This window comes from Cricetulus griseus, chromosome 3 (genome assembly GCF_003668045.3).
Source record: "Cricetulus griseus strain 17A/GY chromosome 3, alternate assembly CriGri-PICRH-1.0, whole genome shotgun sequence".
Taxonomy (NCBI): domain Eukaryota; kingdom Metazoa; phylum Chordata; class Mammalia; order Rodentia; family Cricetidae; genus Cricetulus; species Cricetulus griseus.
In genome coordinates, this window is record NC_048596.1 from 79,777,242 (window position 1) to 79,792,042 (window position 14,801).

Here is a 14,801-nt window from a genome sequence, read left to right on the forward strand (position 1 = left end):
TGATTCTTTGCCTGTCTAAAATACCTGGTAGTCTAATAAAGAGCTAAATGGTCAATAGTGTGGCAGGAGCAAGGATAGGCGGGGCTGGCAGGCACAGAGAAGGAGAAACGAAGACAGAAGGAGGAGCAGGAGAATGAGAATGGGAGGACAGGGGCCAGCCCAGCCAGACAGTAAGAAAAAAAGCAAGATATGTAGAAGAAAGAAAGATAAAAGCCCAGAGGGAAAAGGTAGAAGGGCTAGAAACAAGCCACGGCTGGGCACTTATAACTAAGAATAAGCCTCCATGTGTGGTTTATTTGGGAGTTAGGTAGTGGGCCCCTCAAACAGCCAAAAAGTCAAAAGAGCAAAACCAACACACGACAGTTTCATAGTATAATCCTTGTTGTTCTAGAATTCACAATGTAGACTAAGCTGGCCTCAAACTCACAAAGATCCTCCTGCCTCTGCCTCTCAAGTGCTAGGATTAGAGGTTTGTGCCAAGACACCCATCCAGCAGCTAGTCTCTATAAACCATCCAGGCTCAGTCGTTTTGTTACAGCTACAGAAAACAGACTGTCTTAGCAGCTTCCTATGTTACCAAAGCAGAATCCTCCCTGCCCTTTCCAAACCAACATCCTTAGTCTATGGTGCTGTCAATCTTCACTATGTTTGTGCTTTCTTCCTAAGAACCGAAATTCTTTGCCCCAAAGGAACTTAAATCTTTGCTCCAGAATCATCAAGGCCCAAACTCCCTTCCAGGAGGCCTGTGGATTGTCCCTGTAGGGGAAGATAATGGGCAGAGGACTGGACATCATCTGGGTGAGACAGGCCAGAAGGAGCTCTGAAATAGGAAGGGGCAGTCAAGGGACAGCAATTTCAGATGGCCTTTGCCACCATCAGTTTCCCTCAGTGCCCTGGCCATCCCTGGAAGAAGTCCAGCTTCCCAGGCCTTAGCAAAGCTACATATAGGCCACCCTCCTATCATGGTCCCTCACTGGGAATCATCGGGGAAAGGAGCTGAGACTTCACACACACACACACACACACACACACACACACAGAGAGAGAGAGAGAGAGAGAGAGAGAGAGAGAGAGAGAGAGAGAGCCAGAGCTCCCTTCCAAGAGTCTTTCCAATCTCTGCAAAGCCCATTTTTTTTTCCCTTCCAGTCCAGAAGCTAATTTGGAATTAATGAAGCCACTTCGCAAATAAAGAAAAGACCCCAGTAGCCACTGTCCATGCATGTCTTCAGTGAGTTATATTCCATGCATTTAAAAAAATATGGTTGGAATCATACAGACAATACACACTATATCCTTTTGGGGGAGCAAATCCCTGGGACTTCATGCTTTATTTAGTGGTCCTCACCATCACCACCCCCACTCCAAAAGCATCATCTGTTTTGCATGAAAACTACAAGTACTACAGAATTCTGAATGAGAAAGTGGAGTCTTCCCAACAGCCCTTCCTGGGCCGACACTTGCTGTAGACATTCTACAAACTCTCTCTCTCTCTCTCTTTGCCTTTGTTAAAAGATGTACATCAGGAGTGGCATGTCTCACTTCTGTTCTGACTTCTACTTTCTGCACTTAACATTCAGTCTTAGCCCTCCTGGCTCTGTGGGTGCAGACTGCATCCTTCCCAGGGCCGTGGGACACAGAACCGTGTAGGTGTACCCTATGCATTTGCCTCCAGGAGCTTGTACTTGGACGCCTTCCAGTACGTCCCAGTACAAACAGTGCTGACTCTAGCATTTCTTTCTCTACAACTCTGCATACTTGCACAAGACCTCAATAGGAAAGATTTTTGTTTGTCTTCAGTGTAATTTCTGGACCAGATTTAAAGTCTGGGGGCCTGGGAAACAGGTCAGTGTGGCATAGTGCACTGCCCTGGGTTTAATCCTCAGCAGTGAAACAAAAAAATTAGAAATCGCCCCCAAAATGTTCTTGTAAGTTACACTTCAAGCAGCAGTAAATACGTCATTCAAGTTCTGTTGGGAGATTCTGTCAAGGAAGTGTAAATTTTACACATTTGCAACAGTATAGAGTAATGCACTATGTGAGTTTATTACTACAGAATTGGCTTGCACTCATTTCCCCCCCTTATGAATGACCCCCCTGCAGATAAGCTGACATCCAAAACAGTTTCTGAATTTCAACCCCTGTACTTTAAAAGGCACATCATTGCCCTCTCTTATATTCCAGCCGCTGGGAATGGCTGATCTGTCTGTCTAGAGAGATGGAGGTTGCCTGTCCTTCTGGACATGTCTATATCTGTGGAGACATGATTCTCTAAGAAAATGTTGACTTCACCAATGCCTATACCACCAGAAACAAGGGCTGCCCCATGGCGGGGAAAGGGCGCTAGATTATCAACAGAAGTCATCTGGCCAGACTCAGAAGCTCCAACCAAAACCATAGTTAAAGGGTTGGGGTTGCAGCTAATCGGTACATTGCTTGCCTAGCACACATGAAGTCCCGAGTTCCATCCCCAATACCATTTGGGGGGGGGGCACAACAAAAATCACCTTTTCCAAACTCAGGAATCATTCTTCACCTCACCACCACAGATGGCTTTAATTCAAGTGACTTGTTTCTAAGACAGGATCTCACTACATAAGGCTGGTCCCAAGCTCTCAGCCTCTGGAGGTACTGGGATTATAGGTGTTCACCACTATACATAGCTGCAAATGACTTCCTTTTTAAAGCAGAGTATAAAAAGTCTAGTACCCAGGCTGGGGTGATAGCTTGGCAGGAGCTGTTACTGCCTATTCTACCATTTGCCAGTTCTGACAATCTGAGTTTGATCCTTGGGATCCACAGGGTAAAAGGAGAGAAACAGCTCCCTCGAGTTGACAAACTGTCTTCTCATGTCCACACATATGCTTGGTACACACAAAATAAATAAATGAAAATTAATTTTTAAAAAAGTCTGCTGGGCTCGGGAGGCAGAGACAGGCGGATCTCTGTGAGTTCGAGACCAGCCTGGTCTACAAGAGCTAGTTCCAGGACAGCCTCCAAAGCCACAGAGAAACCCTGTCTCGAAAAACCAAAAAAAAAAAAAAAGTCTGCTGGATGGTGATGGCTCACACCTTTAATCCCAGCACTTGGGAGGCAGAGACAGACGGATCTCTGTGAGTTCGAAGGAGGCCAGCCCAGTCTACAGAGATTTCCAGGATGGCCAGGGCTACACAGAGAAATCCTGTCTGGAAAAAACAAAATAAATAAATAAATAAATAAAAGTCTAGCACTAACATGTGGGCCCTTTGGTCCTGGTCTCTGGAAAATTCACACTTTTGTTGACAAATAAAGATAAAGATTTTAGGAACTGGTGCTCAATGTTTATTACGGTTCCTGCACCCAGGATGGATGCTCCCACCAGGAAAGTAGCTCTTTGAGATGGCAATGCACATCAGCGGTGACTTTGTCTGAGCTCACTGTCACTGCTGTGATGTTTTTACCATCCGGCCAGGAAAACTATCTGCAGATGTTTTACAATGAGAACAAACTCCAGGATTGCATGTGTGGTGGGGGAGGGGAGAGTTAGAGACAGAGACAGAGACAGACAGACAGACAGACAGACAGACAGACAGACAGACAGACAGACAGACAGTCACACACACACACACACACACAGAGAGAGAGAGAGAGAGAGAGAGAGAGAGAGAGAGAGAGAGGTGCTAGAGATTGAACCTAGGGTCTCATGCATGCTAGGCAAGCATTCTACCATTGAACTATATTCTCAGTCATGAAAGTGTAATCCAAAGTCAGCAAACAACAATCATTGAAAGTGAGTCTTTGTTGATACTGCTGGAGATGAACCCTGGGCCTCATCATGCAGGCACATGTTCTACCACTGAGTGACACTCCCAGCAGTCAGATGATTCTTAAGCCTCTACCAGCTCTATAGTCTCCAGTTCAAATGATTTCAAATCTCTACTGCTGAGTAGACAAGTTAATTTTGCAGGCACTGAAGGTTTGTCATAAATAAGAGGAAGGAGTCCAGAATAGTTACAGACAAATGTAGCTCTAGCCCCTCAGCTCCTGAGTTCAAATGCAGCTAGCAACATGGCAAGACTTTGTCTCCAAAAAAAAAAAAAAAAAAAAAAAAAAAAAGGAATAGAGAGGCTCAGTGGTTAAGAGCACTGACTGCTCTTCAAGAAGTCTTTGTTAGCTCACAATCATCTATGACTCCAGTTCCAAGGGGATCCAATGTTCTTTTTTGACCTCTGTAGGCATGGCATGCACATGATGTACAACAGAGAAAACACCCATACATATAAACAAACATAACTTAAAAAAAAAATGGGGAGAGAATAGAGGGCTGAGGTGAGATGGCTCAGTGGATGAAGGTACTTGGCACCTAGCCTGACCATGTAGGCTCAATCTCTGAGACCCACACTATAGAAGGGGAAAACAGATCCCCACAAGTTATCCTCTGGCCTCCATATGCATGTGAGGACAGAAAACCTAAGCCTACACATACACACACACAGAGCACATCCATGCCTGTAAACATACACACACAAGTAAGTTAAAAAGGGAATAGAAAGGCTGCTTGACTCTTCCAAGTCTAAGAACTCCTAGGAGATACAGGGGTGACACTAGAAGAACATGGAAAGTGTCATCGAGGACCTAGGCACAAGTGACAATGGTGTTGGGCTTTTTGTTCTTGTTTTGGTCCTTGAGACAGGCTCTCATGTAATTCAGGCTAGTCTCAAACTTGATATAACTGGGGGTGACCTCAAACTTCTGACCATCCCATCTCTACCTCCCCAAGTACTAGGATTACAGGTGTACACCACCACACTGGGTTTATGCAGGGCTTGAACCAGAACTTCATGTGTGCTAGGCAAGCACTCTGCCTTCTGAGCTATAGCTACAACCCTTGTTTTAACATTATTATTTCCATGATCACAAAAACTGTAGCCTTTTATGAAGCATCCAGGAACCAACCAAGCCCTCCTTCAATGATCAACTGTTCCATTAAAAATGTTCTGTCTCCCTGTTGTTCTGGAGATTCTAAGAAATACAACTTTTTTAAAGATTTTATTTATTATGTATACAACATTCTGCTTCCTGTATATCTGCACACCATAAGAGGGCACCAGATCTCATAATGGACGGTTGTGAGCCACCATGTGGTTGCTGGGAATTGAACTCAGGACCTCTGGAAGAACAGTCAGTGCTCTTCACCTCTGAGCCATCTCTCCAGCCCCCGAAATACAACTCTTGAGTCAGCCCAGGCTAACCTTCCTGGAGGAAACAGAGGATCACACCAGGCTCCACGGGAAAATACAAAAAGCAGGAAGAAGTGAAGATCACATCACACCAAGCTAGGATGAGAGAGACCAACAGCGCTGTATGGCTTTCTCATACCATGCCACATGCACTTTGCAGCTTTTATATTCATCTGTGGAGCCCAGCGACTGTCAAAATATCCCATAAATCCCAAGAAATTGAAGAAACCACAATATTAAAGTACATCCATGTGATGTTCACCACAGAGCAGAAAGATGACTTTTTTTCTTCTTCTAGTATTGGGGACTAAACCTAGGGCCTCCTGTGTGCTAGGGAAGCACTCTTGACACTGAACTATATATAGTCCCAGCCTTCTTTGTGTTTGTGCGTGTGCTCGGCCCAAGCCTGCCAACAGGAGTGTGATTCCTGGGACCCATATGGTAGAAGGAAAGAACTGAGCCAAGTTATTCTCTGACCTCAGACACGTGCCACAGAATGTGTGTGCCCGCCCCACACAATATATAAATAAAACAATGTTTCAAAAGCAAAATAATCAGACATGGTGACAGATGCCTTTAAGTCCAGCACTCAGAGGTTGTGAGTTCAAGGCCAGCTTGGTCTACATAGCATGCTCATGGCCAGCCAATGCTACACAATGAGGAGTCTCAAGATCAATCAATCAAACTGAAAATCCTGTTTGCAAAGAGTGGCTACAACTGTAACTTTTGGGATTCAGAGCCCTTGTTAGGAAGAAAGGCAAAGATGGAAAAAATAAAAATCAAACAGTAGCGTTCACTAGGGTGACATAATGCCACGGCCTCTTGGGAGCCCCTACCCAGACAGCATTCTACCAGCATCTCACAGCAATTTGTGAGGACAGAGAGATAAGTGGGAGAATTCCAGTTCAGAGAACAAAGAAAACTTTGGAAATGTGAGACAGACAAAGGAAGCTTTGCCCTGGCTGGCAAAAGAAGTTAACACAGTTACTATGCCACACCTCAGAATGGCTATGTATACAAAGCATCTGTGGGACAAGATGGCTTAGTGGGTAAAGACCTTCTGCCATCAACCTTGTTGACCTAAGTTTGATCTTAGGATCTTCTCCTTCTACCAACTCCTGCAAGCTGTCCTCTGACTTCTATTTTCATAGTATGACACACAAATAAATAAATGTAATACTTTTTAAGTCTAGAAAAGGCAATGTCATAGAGACAGAAAGCAGATTAGTGGTCTCGAGGGCTGGGCAGACCACAGATGTGAGTGATGCCTGAGAGTGCAGCTTTTGACAACGGTAGTTACAGAGATGGTGCATGACTATACTGAAAGCCACTGGATTGTACATTTAAATGGGTAAGTTGTATGACATATGGGTTGCATTTTCATAAAATTGCTAGGAAAAAAGTGAAAATAAAAGAAAGTGGGAGGGGGAGGACTTGTCAATAAATTGCCTTGCACACTTCACCAAAGCATTTCAACACATTCCTTGATAAATGTAAGCCCCTACAGCATGATTTCAACCACTTTAAACTCCTCCTGTGTGCCAAATCCCACCCAGGGATGCCAGCAGGACTCTTTTTCAACTGGCCAGCAGGTTTTCATCTTGCAGGAGATCAAAGCTTTTTAAGTATCTTTCTTTTTATCATTTTAAGATGCTAGAGACTGGACTGAACCCAGGTCCTCAGTCTTGCTAGGAAAGCACGCTAGCCACTCAGCTGCCAACCAAGCCAGACCAGGCCCATAAGTTTTGTTTTCTGACTGCATTCCCAAAGCACAAAAAACAGTTAACTATCTCTGGCTTACTGCCTATGGTTATGGTCTGAGGCCTGAGGCCACCAGGGTGGAGCCTGTTAGGCTCAGTAGGCAGGGACACTGCTCTGCCCAGTGAGTCATCACACCCTGGTTGGCCAGTCTCATTCTGGAGTGACTGTAGTTTTGCTTTTTTTGTTTGTTTTGTTTTGTTTTGTTTTGTTTTAAACCAAGCTGTTAGAACCACTCTCTGTGCATTAACAGCACTTGAAGATGGGATGTGGGAAGCAGGTACAAGATAGAGCAAGGCAGTTCATTGGTGCAATCAACCATTCCCACAAAATTTGAAATTCAAGGTTCTGTCCAAGCCACTCCATGGCTAGTAAGTACATTCTCTGGCAAGTGTATCCCTGCATAGGCAAAGCTGTATGTACAAGGAAATGCTGTCCTCCAGCAAAATGAAATTCAGCCATTAAAGACAACAAACAAACAAATGAAAGATTGTATGCATGAGGCTCTGGGCTTGATCATAAACAGTGAAAACAAAAAAACAAAACACAAACCATGAAATGTAGTGAGATGCAAACTGCAGCTATTAACAGTATCACTCTGAGAATCCCCAGGACCGGAACATAGTCCTGTCATTTCCCAGGCATGTGACTTCATTTTAATTTACCATCTGGCACACTGCCAACTGTCTGGGGCTCTATGGATCATCGTGTACACTGTATCGGGTAAGACACGTACTGCAGAGACTGCCCAGACCACAGCCAAGCTACGGAAGTTAGAATTCATGTCAGCTCCCAAGGGGATAGAGGAGGCTGGCCACAGGGTGGAAACCAGTGTGTGACATCTCCACGAAAACAAAATAAAAAGAAAGTCTGGGCGAGAGTGAACACACCCTGGCCAAGCAACAGACCTTTCTGGAGGGGCACATTCTGGGCGGAGATGGGGGCACATTTTCACTTGTTTAAAGTTTAGATCTGTTTTACCTTGTACATACATTAAGTGTAGAATATATATATTATAAAATTTATTTTTTAAGTTTACATATATAGGAGCTGCAGAGACAGCTTGGTGGTTAACAGCACTGGCTGCACTTGCAATGGACCCATGTTTGATTCCCAGCATGCTCATGGCAGCTCACAACTAATTCTAAGGGGTCCCACACCCTCTTCTATCATCCAAGTGTAGTGGGCACAGAAGTGATATACAGACATACATGCAGGTAAAACACCCACACACGTGAAAAAAATAAAGTTTACAAATGTGAATTTGCCAAATATAAAATACATTTGTATAATTTACACATATACAGTTTGTGAATACATTTGCATATATATAAAGACTGTATATGTATTTATTATTATGCTATTTGTAGTAAGGGGGAACAAATTCATTGATATTTTTCTCAAAGGGCTGGCATAGAATGTCTAAGTCTCTGGGATCCAATCCCTAGTGCTGCAAGAAAAAAAAAAAAAAAAAGACCTTTCAAAAGGACTGAATAGGGCTGTCAAGTATGGTTGTACTTCTCATACAAGCGTGATAATACCTGGATCTTGAAGATGGAAGGAGAGAACTAACTACAGAAAGTTGTCTTTGGATCTCCATGCAAGTGCCAGGGCTCACACATGCCCATACACATACAATAAATGAATAAATAAATGTAAAATGAAGAATAAGTAAGATTTGTAATGGGGGAGGGGAGAGGAAAACTCACAATGACTCAGTGGCACACACTTGCAGTCCTCAAAATGGGGAGATAGAAATATCAGGAGTCCAAGGTCATTCACTACAGATAGTTTGAGGCCGGCCTGAGCTAGGAGACACCCCCTCTCACAGAGCCCAAACTAAGCCTGGGCGATGGTGGTGATCACCTTTAATCTCAGCACTCAGGAGGCAGAGGCAGGAAGATATCTGAGTTCCAGGCCAGCCTAGTCTACTGAGTGAGTTCCAGGACAGCCAGGGCTACATAGAAAAACCCTGTCTCTAAAAACCAACAACAAAAATAAAAGCCCAAACCACTGTGGGGAGGTGTGGGGGAGGGGTGGATCTGGAAGGCGAGAGCAGAAGGGATGGGTATAAATATGATCGAAATTCTTGATATGCATGATATTCTCAAAGAATAAAAATTTCAAACCCAAATCAACCAAACAAACAAACCAGAAAATGTAAAACTGTCTAAGGTGTAAGAAAAGAATAGTCACCCTATCTGATTCTGCCCTAAAGCAATCCCTGATAGTGACACTCTTTCTTAATCGATCTGAAAATCAACCAATCTCTCTCTCTGTCTCTTTGTGTCTCTGTCTCTCTTATGTGTAGAGCTCTGAGATTGAGGCCCTTTCTCACATAGGACAAACTTCCTCTGAGGGGAAGGCTGGTATCTACTGAGAGGCCTTCTGAGTGATTCTGCCCAATCCCTTGGGAACACGGATGCTGGCAGAACCTGACATTTCACAATACACACCCAGTACCTGCTGGGGCCTGTGTTTTGGAGGAAGGCCAGATGGTCTTTTTTGGTTCAACAACCCAGGTTACCATGTCAAGAGTAAATTAAAAATAACAATAATAATAATATATTAAGTGCCAAAGGAAATGAGGTTTAGAAACTAACCTATAGTCTTTTCCCTGGACCCCCTCCTATGGCAACAGTCTAACAGAGCCTGCTTTCAGTGAGATAAGACAGTGAGCAATGAAGACTTAATCCACTCTGTGCCTGGTTCAATATTTCACCAACTGCTTCTTATTTATATATAAGTTAAAGGAATGGTGGAGCCATCAATAGCCCCCAGCCTGAAATTAGGAGCTGACTCACGGAGTGACACTGAACAGTGACAGGAACATAAGGAGTCTGCTGAGAGTCCAAGGTAACACAGAGGGAGCCCTTCCTTGAACAATGCCTCAATTGGAAGTTTTAGGCAGAGGCAAGCAAAATGAAGCCTACTCCAGGAGCTCTGAGCTGTGAGGTGAATAGAACCCAGAAATTGCTCCCAGCTCCTCTGCCAGGATTCTGAACTCAACGTTGAAGAAGTGAGGAGTTTTAAGGACAGGCTATTTGGGGTTTGTATGTGAAGGGAAGTAATGTGGCCTGGTGACATTGCACTAGTTTTTCTGAAAACTTTTGGGGGCCGAGGACACAACTCAGTTGTAGAGTGTTTCCTGAGCTTGAGGTTCTGCCCTGGAGAGAGAGAAGATAATTTAAAGAGAGATAGTGTGTTTTCAGATTATCCATAGAATTAAAATTTCCCCAGAAATTCATGCTGGGAAAAGGAAAAGGCTAAATCCCAGGTGTCAGCCCGAGCAGGGGCCTACTTCTCAGGAAGAGAGTTCAAACAGTTCTGACAACAGGTCAGTTGCCAAGACACAGTGGGTCAATGCTGGGAGCATGACCCTTGACCTTAGCCAAGACTGCTTAGTTATGCCTATTTCTAGCCTTCTGTTTAAACCTAAACCTCATGTGTCATTGCCCCAGAGACTTAGGGCCACCAGACCTCTTATTGTTCCTGTGTTATGTGGTTGCACTGAGTAATTCTCTTTCCTCTGCTTTTTGTTATTATTTTTCTCTTTAATTAGTGTATTGAGCTCATGAGTGTGTGTGTGTGTGTGTGTGTGTGTGTGTGTGTGTGTGTGTGTGTGTGTGTGTGTGTGTGTGTGGTGTTAGGGATGAAACCCAGGACATACTAGGAAAGCATTCTTCCTTTGAGCCATATCCCAAGGCCCTGAATATTTACAGACATGTTTTTTAAAGTACGATTACCTAGCAACATCACTGACTTTAATGTAAATGTGTCTCTCTGTTAGAATCACTATGTGTCATTTAAAGAGATCTCTCTGTATGGGCTTTGGAGCTGTTTGTGTACTGAGCCCTTCTAGCGTCTCTGGAGATGGAAGCTGGGAAAAGGGGAAACTTGGGGTGGAGTGCTGGGGTATTGGGAGTATGTTCCAAAGCTGCTTCTGCATGGGAAGCAGGATAAACTGGAACCTGCCCTTCAGAGTCCCTACAAACCCCGAGGAGACAGTTATTTTTGGAGCTACGTGATTTGAGAGCAAGTTAAGCTAGAACTCTAGGCCTGGGAAGGGGGAAAAAAAAAACCTTCCCTGGTTGTCTGTAAGAACTAAAATTATTAATTTTCTAAGAAGATAAATTCTGAAGTCATGGAGGATGGTTTTAATATTAAGTCTCAATATAGTAACAGGTCTATAAAGACCAAATGAAACAAGGGTAACAGCACTGTGTTTTAACTTCTCCATGTTATTATACAAAGCCCAGTAATGCTCACTTTCCTCCCTCTCCTTTACAACGGCATTGCCAGGGTGTGAACAGAACTCCTAATAAGACAAACATCCTCTTCCTCAGTCAGAACCTTAAAGAATGGCCTTCTGGCCAAAACCAAAATGAAGAACTACATTTGACATCATAAATCTCACCTAGCTGGGTGCAGTAGCACATGCCTTTAATACCAACACTCAGGAGGCAGAGACAGGCTGATCTCAGAGTTCAAAGCCAGCCTGGTCTACAGAGTGAGTTCCAGGACAGCCAGGGCTACAGAGAGAACCAGGTTTTGAAAATAAAATGAAAATAATAATAATAAAAATACACCTAGACAAATCGATTTTGAGGCAGGATAGAAAGACAGGGAAACTATGGGACATGGGAAGGGAAAGGAGACTTCACCCAGGAGTAAAGTTAAAATAAAGCCACTCATCAACTGAGAGCCATGAACCTCCACCCCCGCAACAATAAACATTTCATGTATAAGTTGCTCATGGAGTTAATTTTCCTTCCATGGAGAGAGATTTTATAGTAAATGACAATGTCCCAGGGTTAGGCCTGTATGCATAGAATCTTGCCTAGTGCCTGAATTCCTTCCCCAGCCACCACACCAAGGTCTCCAATAAAACTTTGTTTACAATGATGTCCCACCTTCTGTACCCTTGTGAGTGAGACATTTACATTACCAACTGTAACCCTGCAGGTGGCCCTCAGGAAACACTCAGTGATCTCAACATTTCTAACTCTTCAAACCTCACCAAAATCCAATATATGACTGTTGTAAAAAAAATAAAATAAAAATAAAAAATAACGTAACAAAACAAACAAAAAACTGGAGCTGAGCAGCTGGTACCTACAGCAGGGTGTGCATCTCCATCTGTCCGTCTACACTCTTCCAAGAAGCATACCCACACTCGCTCTCAGTGGTGTCTTATCTTTCCTTCTGAGCACCTCTCTTTCTCTCAACCCTTGTGCTTAAGTCTATATTGAATTATTAGGGCTGAGGACATGGCTCAGTGATCTAGTGCATGAAGGTAAGAGTTGGATCCCCAACACCCATGTCAAAAGCCATGTAGGCATGGCAGCTGCCTGTAATCCCAGAACTTGGGATCCTCAGGGCAACCTGGCTAGCCAGAATCAATAGATTTCATAAATAAACAGAGTAGACAGTGATGGAGGAAGACATCCAATGTCAACTTCTGGCTTACACACACACATAGAATCACACACATGTGAACAGGTAAACTGCACACATATATGCAAATAAAAAAAAACCTTATTAAACCCCAACTCTGCTGGGCATTGTGGTGGCACATGCCTTTAATCCCAACACTAGGAAGGCAAAGGCAGTTTGATCTCTGTGAGTTTGAGCCCAGCCTGGTCTACACAGTAAATTCCAGATCAGCCAGCACTACATGGTGAGACCCTCTCTAAAGGCAAAAAAAAAAACAAAAAAAAAAACAAAAAAAAAAAACCCAACCCTGCTTCAGAAACTGGCCAGTCTTGAAATTCTTCCCTGTGTTGAAGCCATGACTCATGAGATAAGGTTCTTAAAGGGCTAGGGGATCCCTCAGGCTGAGAGTGACAGTGGAGAGTTGCTTCCTGTGCCTGCACCCTCAAACACCAACAATATCCAAGGCAGAGAACTGCCAAAGTGAGTTTGTATCTGTAAATAAATGCAGGGGAGGGTAGTTAACTATTGCAAAGGACACTGTTGTGTATGGGTAGTGGTGCTGGGAACGGAACCTAGGATCCCAGACATGCAAAGCATGCACATACCTCTAGCATTTAAAAGTCCTTTTAAAAGCCTTTACTTTGCAGTCGGTAATAAATGGTTAGGGCCATATGCTGGGATGTAAAATCAGAAAGGGAAGTGGTATGTATTAAACACCTACGTATGTAAACAATCTAAGTTACTGTTTCAAAAATAGTGGTTAACAAGAATTCAGCCTGCCCCTCACAGGTGAAATCATGAGGAGAATGGCACACAACTGTTTGCCTCACTGTACTCAGTGTTTAGCTAATATTAGAAGCATTAATAGGCCATCAATAAGTGCAACTGAATTAAAACATGTAATTCAGTACCTCAGCTCATACTTGTTAAATGGGCTTCAATGAAAGCATGAGGTTCAATACATGTTTTTATCTGTTTTCATTTTTAAAAAATCCTTTAAGATTTATTTTTTAAAATTTCATGTATACATACATGTACATATGTGGGTGTGTATGCCACGTGTGTACCAGGGTGTCCATGGAGGTCAGAAGAAAGCATCAGACCCCATAGGGCTGGAATGAGCCAGTTGAAGAGAGTGCTGGGATTCAAACGGGTTGTTTGCAAGAGCAGCATGCATTCTCAACAGACGAGCCACTTTCCAGCCTATTTTGTCTTTTTTAAAGACAGGGTCTCATATCCCAGGCTGGTCTCAAACCTGAGATAGAGCTGATGACGACTTCAAACTTCTGACTATCCTGCTGCCACCACCTCTCATGTTTGAGGTGTTTATGTGATGCTAAGGATGGCCCCCAGGGCTTGCTGTGTGCCAAGCAAGCACTCTACCAACTGAACTGTATCTCCAGACCTAAATACATGCTTTTTTGAAAAAATCGTGAGTCTTTACTGGAAGCACATCACCAAAAACAAGCCACTATATTGTATTTGTGAAGGGTGTGACAGTGGCCCCCTTTATCTGTGGCTTCCCAGTTACTTGTGGTCAATGAGATATTACAGAAGCATCTACATGTACACAGTACAATATGATAGATACCTTAAGAGAATGAGCGAGACCCACATCCACAACTTTATAGTTTGTTCATTCCGGTTTTTGTTCTTTGTGGTGCTGGAGACAGTGCCCAGGGCCTTGTGTATGGGCAGCAAGTGCTTACCACTGAGCCACGCCCCAGCACATAGCTTTTATTATACTATATTGTTATAATTGTCCTATTTTATCATTAGTGACTGTTAATATCTTAATGTATCTAATATATAAGTTAAGCCTTTATCACAGGTATGAATGCCCTACAGTCTTAGAACACACTGCTCATGGATAAGGATCGATTCCTGTACATATGCTCCAAGAAGAAAGATCTTAGCAAAGTCTGGTGGCTCTATAGTCTCATCACTTGGGAGATGGAAGCTGGAGGATTAAGAATTCAGAACCATCCTTGGCAACATAGTGAGGCTGAGATTTCACAAGACTCTGTCTCAAAAAAAAAAAAAAAAAAAAAGGAAGAAAGAGAGAGAGAGAAAGAAAAGAAATAATCTTGAGCCAGTTGCAGACCTGTAACTCCAGCACTCCTAAGGCTGAGGCAGGAGGACCATGAGTCCATTATCAGCTTGGCTACTTCATGAGACCCTGTCTTAACAACAACAAACCACGAGAAGTAAGGTCCTTATGCTTTTAAAGGCTCTTTAATATTTCCCACTGTGTTTTGTTCCAATTCTTTCTTGAATGTTGTGATGCTAGCCATAAGCAATTAATGAGCTCATCAAATTTATACATACAGGTAGGCATATACAATACCCAAGGAATGAAACGCTTGTAGTCTACAGTGCTCTGAAATTTTT

The 14,801-nt window shown here is 43.3% G+C and overlaps 1 protein-coding gene across 4 annotated transcripts in view; it reads right to left on the reverse strand.

The window, feature by feature from the left end:
• The window catches only part of Eef2k (eukaryotic elongation factor 2 kinase), a 77,690-nt gene that overhangs the window by 30,961 nt on the left and 31,928 nt on the right, over positions 1-14,801 (reverse strand). The window lies entirely within an intron of this gene.